At 53.2% G+C, this 10,873-nt stretch overlaps 1 protein-coding gene across 2 annotated transcripts in view; it reads left to right on the top strand.

Annotated features, from left to right (window-relative positions):
- Positions 1-832: 832 nt before the first annotated feature.
- The window catches only part of Slc7a1 (solute carrier family 7 member 1), a 75,549-nt gene continuing 65,508 nt past the window's right edge, over positions 833-10,873 (top strand). The window contains exon 1 of one of the 2 annotated variants that reach the window (XM_052754553.1): positions 833-953. The gene's annotated coding sequence lies outside the window, so the exon portion shown is untranslated. Of the gene's footprint in view, positions 954-1,802; positions 1,911-10,873 lie in introns of those variants that run through there. The other variant, XM_052754555.1, reaches the window with a different exon arrangement.

The raw sequence follows: 10,873 nt of genomic DNA, 5'->3' as shown, positions 1-10,873 counted from the left end.
ATTACCGATAAAGGACACTTGAGAACACGCATTATCATCCATCTTTTTTTTTTTTTTTCCTACAAAGACCGTGTGGCCATGGCAGTGTTAATGAGATGTTTACTTCTCCCATGTCCCGTGACTATTGGAACTTTATAGATGTAGCCCTTTAAAAAAAAAAAAAAACTTCATTTTTGTGTATTGGTGTTCTGTCGGCATATGTCTGTGCATCACGGGCATGAGTTACAGACAGTTGTGAGCCACCATGTGGGCGCTGGGAATTGAGAGAGCAGTCATTGAGCTGTCTCTTCAGCCCCGTACTTGCTTTTGGAGCAGAGATCAGAAGGAATCTGAGAGGTGAAGACTGGATTTGGGTACTAAACTTGGGGTGAGTCCCTCGGGGTGAGCTGCCACCACTGGCCTATTAGCCTAGCGAGGAAGTGCCATATCAAAGGGAGGCTTTGCGGGCTTTGGGGCCCTTCCCGACAAGGGCGAGGCTAAGGCGTTAGCGAGGGCACGGCCCGTGAAGAAGTCCAATGACAAATGGCGAAGTCCCTAACATTTCTTTCAAGTGTGTCTCACATCCAGCTCGGAGCAGGAAAGGTTAGCTGCCGTCCGTGGCTCCCCAGGTGGGGGCTGGCGCAGCCCAGCCCGTGTCACCCACCGGCTCTCTGACATAAGCACTCTTGCAGCTGCCGGGGACCAAGGGCAAGCGCCGGGGAAGCCCGGTCTCGGGTGTCCCCGCCCACAGGGGCGCGGCCGCGCAGCGCAGTCATTGGTGCCCGGGAAGCTGACGCGAGTGCCTGGCCGTGGCCGCGGGGGCCCGCGGAGGGCGGCGCGCGGCTGATGAAACCCGCTCGGAGCCCGCCCGCCCGCCCGCCCGCCCGCCCGCGCGCCATCCCCTCCGCCAGCAGGTGTGAGCGCTTCTTTTTACCCGCGGTCCCCACCCAGCTCAGCATCCCGTCGCCTCCTCGGTGAGTACGCGAGCCCGGGTGAATGCCCAGGAAGCCGGACAAGCCTGGGTCACCTCCTCTCTCCTCTCTCTCCTCTCTCTGTGGGAACCCAGAGCCTCCCGTGGGCACTCAGGCAGGGCGAGGGTTCTTCTTAACCTCCCCATCTCCGGGGATGCGTGCGTGGGGCCGGCACTCGTGTTCCGGTCGCCTCCTCCTCCGAGTCCATCTTGGTCCTCTGCAGGCGCGGCGTGGTGCATGATGCAACAGCGGGAGGGAGCGAGCACGGGCGATCCGGGCACTCCTGCCACGCGTGGCCGTGCCAGGGCGCCACGTGGGCGCGGGGACTCGTCCACGCTGGCCGCCCCGGGTGGCGTCCGGAGCCGCCGCTGCCCGGGAGATCTTCCCTTACATGGCGCGGTGCGCGGCACCCCGCCCCGCCACGCGGTCCCGGGCAGTGTCGTCAGCCGAGCCGCGCGCTGGGTGGACTCCATCAGGTCCCCCCCTCCCCCCCCCCGGCAGGTCCCCTGTGACCGGGAGACCCGAGATTCCCGCTCCCCGGGTCGCTTCCGTAGTCCCCAGAGGTCACTTTGGAGGGACTCCTTCTTGGGTGGGTTTTCCTGGTGACCTGATTCGGCCTGCACAGACTGTTCTTCCAGATGGCGTGGAGTGGGAGGAAGTTCTTCCGGCTCCATAGACAACCTGTGCTCAGCGTGTTCCTCTCTGCGTAGTGCAAGACTTCCTGGGCACGGGCAGGTCACCAGCCACCCAAGTGTCCGCAGAGCAACCTGGTGGGAGTGTCGCTCACTCCGGTCCACGTCCTGGCGTGTTGAGATCGCCAGCCATGTGCCGGGGTAGCCAGCCATGTGCCGTCAGAAAACAAAACAAACCTAAAACTACATTTCCCAGCACCCACGGTTATACTCTCACGTGCTGGAGGACAGGGCTGGGATTTCAACGATAGGTGTATTTTTCCTAAAGGTGAGTAAAGTTTCACTAGAACCCCGAACATTATCTCTGGTTGAATATCCTAGCCGTGATGGAGTCAGTTTGTAATTTACTTGGGATTTTCTTTACATTTCTTGTCCTTCGTGTGTGGCTGAGATGATAGGAAACCACGATACAGGCATCCCCTTGGTATTTTCAGTTGGTCTCAATGGAAATTATTATTTTTATGTGAGCACGCCCTTCTGTCACTAAAACAAAAGGGCTTAAGTCACGTGACCCAAATAGACGTTTAGGGGGAAAGCCAACGCGTGGATTGAAACAGCTTTGAAAAGTTTAGTGTTTTCAGATCCTGTTTTATCCAAGGGGTGAAATTTGGGGGGTCCCTGAGGGGTCTATAAACAAATAGAACAGGAGGTAAGTAGAGAACAGAGATACCTCAGTGGCTGGGGCTGAATCTCACAGCCACAGGGCTTGGCCCATAATTAGTGGACTTAGATCTATTTATTTATTTATTTGTGTGAAGACACGATGGTTTTATTCATTCATTCGTTCGTTCGTTTGTTTATTTATTAAAGGTGTGAAGGCAAGATGGTTCCGTTAGGGATTTCTCTTCTAAGACTCATGGTCATTATATTTGGTAGATCTGTTTCTTTCCATCCCCACCTTCCCCTGTACCCCATCCCCTTCATGTCGGCCAGACTGGCCTCAGACTTGCTACTTAGCAAAAAGATGGCCTTGAGCTTCTTGATCCTCTTCCCTCCCTCTGCCTCCCAAATGCTGGGGTTACAGGTGGGCGCCCCCCGATCCAGCCCGGGGTCTCCTGCGTACTAGACAAGCACTTTACCAACGGAGCCCCGTCCCCAGCTCAGATGTTGTTCAAACATTTAAAACGATTTTCATTTCTTATTCTTGTGTGCGTATATGATATGTGTAGGGGTGCACGTGTGCCGCCGTGCTCACGTGGAGTCCATTCTCTTCCACCTTTATGCGGGTGTTGGGGATCGGACCCAGGCTGCAGGCTTCATGGCAGACGTTTCACAAGTTGGGTTATTTTGTAGGCCCCGGATTGCAGTTTTTGATGTCATTAAATACATTTGTTGGTGTTTAAGTCTGTTTTCTTTTTACTAAGCCCAGTAAGAACAGGTAACAGCATGGTTGCATGAAGCCCTGTGAACTGAAGCCTTCCTCCTTACTAACCGTGGAGTTAGAAGTGAATATTAATACTAGGGAGAAGGGTGAAGACAGAAGTCCTTGTTAGGGAGAGGAATGTCCAGAACCCTGGGGCTATCAGGACATCTGTGCCGCCGCCCACAGGCATCACCTGTAATGTCTTATCATTTCACCTGGTTCTTAGTCATCACCACAGGGGGGACCTGTAGATAAGACCTTAGGACAGTGGTCCTCAGCCTTCCTATTCGACCTTTTAATACAGTCCCTCATGTTGTGGTGACCCCCCCCCAACCATACAATTATTTTCCTTGCTACTTCATAACTGTAATTTTGCTACTGTTATGACTCGTAATGTAAATGCCTGATAGGCTGGGTATTTGACACGTGACTGGGTCGGGTGACCCAAGGGGTCTCGACCCACAGGTTGAGAACCAGTGCCCTATTCCCCCCCCCCCCCCCGTAATTGGTCCTTTCAGGCCGGACTCGAGGCTGGGGAGGTGGCGGGTGGGTGTGAGAGGGGTGGTATGTGTGCTAAACCTACTCTGTCTCCAAGTTGCGCCCCCGGCCTGTTGCCTGGATAAACTTTAACAGAAGATCAAATAAGACTGGCTAGTGCTCGTGTGTGAGGAGATAGCAAGGGGCTGCACTGAGGGAGGGATGGGTAGATGCTGGGTGGAAGCCGGACATGTCCACCGTTGGTATTTATTCTGAAGATTTATTTTCACCTACGTGTACGTGCCTGTGTGAACATATGCCACGTGTTTGTGGGTGCCCATAGAAGTCAGAGAGAGTGTTGGATCCCTCGGAGCTGGAGTTACAGGATGTTGTCTGTCTGATGTGGATGCTGGCTGTGAACCTGGGCCCTCCAAAAGAGCCATCTCCCCGGCCCTGGAAAATAGGACTTTGGGAAAGTCACAAAATAAATTGGCTATTTTATTTTGGCAGATTCGTTCATTCATTCATTCAAAGTCTTGCTGTATAGAGACCAAGTTGGCCTCAAACACAAGGTCCTGCTGGCTCAGTCTCCAGAATGCTGGGATTATAGGTCCACACTACCATGCCTGTCACTGCAAAAAGCCTTTTTAAAAAATTTGTTTATTTAGAGACAAGGTCTTACTGTTTTGCTCTTAGCTGGCTTGGAACTCACTATCTAGGCCAGCCTTCCCTGAGATTCACAGAGATCCACCTGCCTCTGCCTCCTGGGTACCGGGATTCAAGGTATGCACCACCATGTTCGGCTACATGTTTACTTTTAAATTTTACATGTATGTATGTATGTATGTATGTATGTATGCCTGTTTCTCTGTGTGGGCACCATGTGTGTTCATTGTCCTCAGAGACCAGAAGAGGGTGTCTGATCCTTTGGAACTGGAGTTACAGGTGGCTGTGAGCCCCCATGTGGGGGCTCGGGTCCTCCGTAAGAGCAGCCAGTGTTCTTAACCACTGAGTCGTCTCTCCAAATAACTTTTTGGATACCCTCCCCACCAAGGGACGGGCTTGTACTGATGGAGCCTCTGGGGGCAGTCCACCCCAAAGCTCATGGGTCTTTTCTAGCTTTGGTGTTGAGGTTGCCCTGTGGGGTGGGAACCCTCTGAACTTAGAATTCTTTGTGTCTTTTTTTTTTTTAAGGTATGAGTGCTCTATCTGCATGTATGCTTGCAGGCCAGAAGAGGGCATCAGATCCCACTCTAGATGGTTGTGAGCCACCATGTGGTTGCTGAGAATTGAACTCAGGACCTCTGGTAGAGCAGCCAATGCTCGTAAACCACTGAGCCATCTCATTAGCATTCTGATGCCTTAGGGTTCTCTGAGGCAGCAGCATCAGATCCCAAGCCAAGGCGGAGGCTTCCTTCTGTGGAAGCATGGAGCAGAAGCCTCTTTTGTGGTAGGTTTTTTTCAGCCTTGTGAATTTCAGTGGCCTCTCCTGTTCCTTCAGAAGCCACATCCCCCACCAGGTTCAAAGGAGCCTTGAGGATGATTGCATCCAAAGTCGTTCCGAGTGGGGCATAATTTGTCAACGGTGGTTTAGGACATTGGCCCCTGGAATCTGCCAGGATGGGCACACATGGGGGACACAGTTCGTGGACTGCTGTCTGCAGTATGTCTCCTTGCAGCATCCTTGAGGCCGTGGCTAAGGCAGTTGCTGCTAATTCTGGATCGGTGCGGGTAAACCTCCCAGCATCCCAGGAACAGGCTCCCAGAAAGACTTCGGGACAAGGCCATCTCTCCTGCCACAACCCAGAGGTTGCTTTGGGCTCTTCCTCTCTGGCGGCTGTCATACGCAGTGGGGACCTACAGATGGTTCATTGTGTGGTTCCACCATGATCTCATTGCAGGCCATGATTAAGGAAAGGGTGCCAGGAACAGCTCCCCCTACCCCCCCCCCCCCCCCCCAGGCTTCTGCACTTCATCCTGAGCTTTACACTTTAGACTGGAAAGCTGAAGTCCCATAGTGTTTCTTCAGCGGATCACAGGACATTCCATGTCTTCCCGAAATCTTTCTTCCTTCTCTTCCAATAACAGCAAACAGATATCAAACTCCGAGAGGGGGCCTTTAAAGGCCGCACCGCACTATCTTGAGGTGAGGGAGTGTCCTCTCTCTTAGGCTGTATCTTTGGACGTCAGTCCTCCCTTTTCCCTTGTAGGGGTGGATTCATTCCTTACCATTCCCTATTTTCCCTACAGTGCATTTGTATTAGTTTGCTTCTCTGCTGCTGTGATAAACACCGCGACCAGAAGCAGCTGGGCAGGAAAGGGTCTATTTTGGGAAGTCGAGGCAGGAGCTTGAGGCAGAAACCTTAGGAGGAACTGCTTTCTGGTTCTAATTATCTTTCTTGTAGAGCTCAGGCTCCCCTGCCTTGGGAAGGCACCGCCCACGGTGGGCTGGGTTCTTCTCTATCAATTAGCAAACAATAGAAGGTCATTCTGATGGGGGCAGTTAAATCTCTGTGTCTCTTTTTAGGTGTTCACAAGCACAATTAGCCTTCAAAGCTTGATAAGGCGCTTGATTGTAAGACCCAGATGTTTTCCTCTGTTTAATAGCCGGCCCAAGTTCTGCATCATGGAGGACATTAGGGTAACACCTTCTTCGGGCATGACCTCTTGGTTTTATTTCAAGTTAATTTTATTTTCAGTGTGTGGATGCTTTTGCCTGCATGTGTGACTGTGTACCATGCATGCCAGATATCCGTGGAGGCCAGAAAAGGCTGTCAGATCCCTTGGAACTGGAGTTGCAGATGGTTGTGAGCCACCGTGTGGTTGCTGGGAGTCAAACTTGGGTCCTCTGGAAGAGCAGCCAGTGCTCTTAACTGCTGAGCCGTCTTTCCAGTCCCGCAAGGCCTCTTTGTGATATGGCTGATCTGAGATTAAGACCCAGTTCCTGAACTGTGGGGTCAAAGGAGATGCCTTGCCCTCTCCCCAAGAGAGGGCTGAATCCCTTATGCTTAGGTCGGACTGACGCCTCTTCTTAGGTACTTCTTGTAGCCATGTGTACAGATGCTTGTCCATAGTTCATTCATAACAATTAGCTATAGGTAACTTGTTTGTTTTTTTGAGATAGGATCTCAATAAGTTGCTTAGTGTATTAGTTACCTTTCTGCTGCTACGACAACACACCGTGACCAAGGCAGCTGATACAAGGGAAGGGTGGGCTTACAGGTTCCAGAGGAATGAGTCCATGGTGGCAGGAAAGCAAGACAGCAAGTAACATGGCCGCCTGGAGTGGGTGCTGAGGGTCATGGATTTTGAGCACAAGTAGGGTGGTGGTAGGTGGTGGGTGGTGTGTTAGGAATGACATGAGACTTGGAAAGCTCAAAGCCAGCTCCCAGTGATGTACTTCCTCCAGCAAGGCCTCACCTCCTAGATCGCCCCAAACAGCGCCACCAACTGGGAACCGTGTATTCAAATACTGGAGCCTATTGGGGAAATTCAAGCCGCTATACCCTGCCTGGTGTCTGACCCCTGGGCTCACGCATTCCTTCTGCCTTAGTCTCCTGAGCAGCTAGGACTACAGAAGCATGCCCCTGCCACTGACTTTTTAGCTGGCTTTTTCAGTCTCCTCTTCCAGGAGACGTACAATCTCACTTTTCTTGAGATTGTACCTAAGTTAAGGATGTTGGGAGGCATCTGGGCCTCAGAAGCACCAGCTAGCAAGTTCTCCATGCCATCTGGTCCTGGATTTGTGAGCACTGGGGGATGATAGCCTTTGGTGGTGCTTTTGGCTATGGCTGCCAGGATTTTCCTTGAGGCTCTGACTCTGGCTGCACCCAGGTGCAGCGGTGGGTATAGGCTCCAGGTTCCCTAAGACCTCAGGATCCAGTCTTGGGCTAGGCTAGTCCCAGGATCTCTGGGAAGCTCCTTCGTGGTTCCTCTTGGGAGGGGGTGGGGTGGGGTGGGGGAGGATGGACACAGTGGCCGCTCTTGGTCGTAATCATCACCGTTTTAATGCCAACATTTTCCTAAGTTTCCTTGGAGGTCTGAGCTGGGGAGAAGGGCCAAGAACTCAGGGCTACCTCCGCGTGCCACGGGACCTTACGTTATTCTCTCCTTGAGGTGGTAATACTCTATATGGGGTAAGCGGAGATGAGTGTGCGGGGGTCGGGGAGCAGTGCGACCAGAAGGCAGGAGAACGTTGTCATCCCTTGCTGTGTTGACTGTCACCCTCCTCTGGGTGGCTTCAGTTGACCTGCCACAGCTGGCCTCAGATGTCCCCCTCTGTATCCTCCGGTTTCGCCAGGCACTGCCAGCCGAGCTCTTACCATCTATCAGTGGGAGGGGAAGGGTGGCTTCATAGCTGACTGCAAGTACCTTATTGTGGCTTTGTAAGTCTGATATGTGTTTTCTTGAATTCTCCTGATGTTCTTGTTGTCGAACTTGGGGGTCACAACCCCAAACCAGATCCTGCCACCTCAATAAGCCAATTAAAAGAGCCCAAATAAAACCAGAAAACAGAAACATTTATTCAACGTGGCCATCCTGGGAAGAGGGACAAAGATATCTGGAGAGCCCCCCAAGGTCGTCTCCGGGACCCTGAAGTGAGATCAGAGTCTATATAGAAAGTCCTGGTCCCGCCCACCACTGCCCTGTCCTTGTGTGGGCTTCAGTCCCATGCTGTAAGGTGACAAGCTGTTAGACCCCTGTGAAACCTCTCTCCAGAGACAAGGTCTCCTCTGGCTGGTCCTTTTCCTTCTCGCAGCGTGAGATTCCTGGAGAGACTCCTTTTTCTGTAGGACCCATTGTCTTAACAATCCGGATAGTCTGAGAGACACAAACGTCTCTTTAGCGTATCCTCCTGTCTGCTAGGTCTGTGAGGCTGAGAGGGGAGGGACAGGTTGCCCTGGGCACGCTAGGAGGCTCTAAGTGGCAGAAGGGAGGTTTGAACCCAGGCCACCTGGCTTCAGAGTAACCCCCAAGTGCAGGGGGTGTCTGGGTGCTAGCCTTGGCGGGCTCCAGCCTCGGGATATGTTGGGCATGATGGGTGCATACAGAGACTGTCATACACTCCCCTGGCCATCAACCGGAGCCCTCTGCTTCCAAGTCCATGAGTAGTGCTCAGAAGGCCACCCCACCACTGAGCAGCACACTGCCTGCCCTCGCCTGCTCGCTTTCTCTCTGGTCCAGGACTGCAGGTCTTCCTGGCACAGCTGGAGCTGGGGTTCCCGGGGTGGCTGTGCAGCGCACAGAGGCTTGGGGCCGACGTGAGTGGCAAAGGCCGAGCTATGCTCTTCCTAGGTCAGTAGTTGGACGTTCATTCACGTCACCAGTGTCTGGTTGGACGCCTGCCCGCCCGAGACTCAGGGGTGCATGCGTGCTCTGCCCTACACGGCACATCGTGTCTCTGCAGGGGGTCCTGTGGGAGCAGAGGCCATCCTCTGGTCTTCATGAGGCCAGTGGCAGCTGTAACCCTGATCCCACCCGCACTCACTCCCGGCCTTCCTTTGCTGCTTTCGTGGTGACATGGGAAGGATCCCCTTCCTTTGAGGCCTTTGAATCCCCCAGAAAGCCTGGAACAGGAGCTGGTGCCCAGGGCCTGCTGCAAACCTCTTCTTGTAGCCCCTCAGAGCGACTCTTGGGGTCACAGCATGTCCAGGTGGCAGAATCGTCTCCATCCTCCCTGGGGAGAATGGGAGCCAAGCACCTGGAGCCTTCGATGGCTTCCCTGGGTGCCCTTGGGGCCTCTGGGAAACGGTACTTATCAGGACAGCCAGAAAAAAATGTCTTCTCCACTTTTCTCCTTCTCTCTTTCAGTTTTTTTTTTAGAGCAACACTTCAAATTCAATGTTTGTAAGAGTTTGGGAGACTCCTAGGCTCCCTTAGTCCATGAGCTGTTTGAGTTTTCCTGCTTCCTCCTTTCCACCATATGCCCTCCCCACCCATGCTGCCGCCCCCGCTCCCCCCCCCCCCGCCCCCACATGCCCACACGGACATTTACCCCTTGTAACTCAAAATGTATTTCCCACAAACAAGGGTGGTCTTGTGTGCAGCCTTGGTATGCTATCTTTGTTTTGGTTTTATTTGTGTGTGCTGGGGTGGAGACCAGGGCCTCATGCATGCTAGCTAGATCCGTGCTCTGCCACCGAGTCACACCCCAGCCCCATGGTAAAACACCCAAATCAGGAAAGCAGTACTACAGACCTGTTATTGTCTAGCCCCGGAGTCCACACTCAGCTTTGAATTGCCCACACAGCGTCTTCTAGAGCCGTCTAAAAACTTTTTGAAGAGCTCAGGGTGGGTTTTCCAAGAAAGTCCCATCTAATTTTTCTACCTCTAAGTCCCTTTAAAACGTGTTTCTCTAAGAACTTCAGACACCTGGGCACTGCCATAAAGCGGAGGATGGACCAGGTAGAAATTCCGACGCAAAGGCTGGGCACTCGCACCGGGAGCCGGGCTTGTAAGAGAGGAGCTTGGGAGGTTCCTCAGCTCCAGTCTCCCTGACCACCCAGACCGGTTTCCCAGCACCCCCACACTCCAGGCAGAAGCCGCGTGTGGCCCAGTCTCCAGGCCATCTTTTATGCCTTCCCCCACCCCTTGGGTGTCTGCCCACCTGTGTGGGCAGCCTTCCTCACCTTTGATGGTGCATGCCATATGTGTGCATCCTCGGGGTGGGGGAGGATGGAGGTCGCCGATAAACATCTAGAACACATTGGAGATCTACGGTGTGGCAAGTCTGCTCTTCCTTCTGAGCCGAAGCCCTCGCTTTCCGGACCTGGTAAGAGATTAAGGGTGCTGCATGGCGCTTGGCTGAGGGCCATGGCCTTGGCCTTTTGCTGGTTATATCTTGGCTGTATCACACAGCAGTTAGACTTGCCTTTGGGTGACCCCCTTGGATCTTTTAGATGCCCCGCCCTCGAAAAGTAAAAGACACATTCTAAACCGCTAGTGACTGCTACTAACTCAAGCCCCAACGGCAAAGAGTCTCGAAACTGTCATGCGTCTTGAGGTTCGAGTCTCACTCACTGTTTGCTCGTGCTGTGACCCCCTCCGTCTCCATCGGTCACTGAGTGAGCTCCCTGTCTCCCGGCTTGAGAGGAGGATTCTGGAAAATTTTTTTTTTCATTGTCTGAAATTTGTTTGTACCTCAGTTTCCCCCAGATGTAAGCCGACAGCTGTGTGAAGAGACCTCTGACGGTCACGATCAAAAGCGTCTAGTAATTTTCCATGTGTTTGTTTGATCTCCTCGGGCCCCAGACCCTCTCCTTGAAGGAGCTGGCCTTGACAGTGACTCTACTGGGCAGCCGCCCAGAGTCGGGGTCCCCTGCTGAGCTCAGTAACTCTAACCTGGCCGGAGCAGCACCGAAGGGCCGCTCTTCAAAGAGCCCCTTTGAAGC

This window comes from Peromyscus californicus, unplaced genomic scaffold (genome assembly GCF_007827085.1).
Source record: "Peromyscus californicus insignis strain IS unplaced genomic scaffold, ASM782708v3 Scaffold_2__1_contigs__length_46816999, whole genome shotgun sequence".
In the NCBI taxonomy this organism is placed as follows: Eukaryota; Metazoa; Chordata; class Mammalia; order Rodentia; family Cricetidae; genus Peromyscus; species Peromyscus californicus.
The sequence above is the reverse complement of the archived record's forward strand: the minus strand, read 5'-3'. Positions and strand labels throughout refer to the sequence as shown.